The sequence below is a fragment of the Penaeus chinensis genome, chromosome 7 (genome assembly GCF_019202785.1).
Source record: "Penaeus chinensis breed Huanghai No. 1 chromosome 7, ASM1920278v2, whole genome shotgun sequence".
NCBI classification, from domain to species: Eukaryota; Metazoa; Arthropoda; class Malacostraca; order Decapoda; family Penaeidae; genus Penaeus; species Penaeus chinensis.
In genome coordinates this window covers 25,052,893-25,053,247 of record NC_061825.1, presented here as the reverse complement: position 1 = coordinate 25,053,247, position 355 = coordinate 25,052,893, and positions in this window count along the sequence as shown.

Below are 355 nucleotides of genomic sequence, written 5' to 3'. Positions count from 1 at the left end.
GAATCATAATGTCAATAGGGATGTTTACAACAGGAAAATAACCAAATCGATGATTACAAAATAATAATGATGGTAATATTTATGATAACGAAGGCAGTAATAAAGATAAAGACATGACGATGATGATGACATACAATAGCAATGTTGTTAATGAAATATGATTAATAACTCGCCAGAAGAATGAATGAGCGTATCTTCACGGCGTGAGAGGTATTCATTCTCATTCATTCCTTTTACTACTATTGTCATAATGAACATTGCAAGAGTAATCATAATAATAATGGCAATATTAGAAGTATATACGCCAATAAATAAGAGAGAAAAAATGATAATATTAAAGAAGGAAACAAAAGGA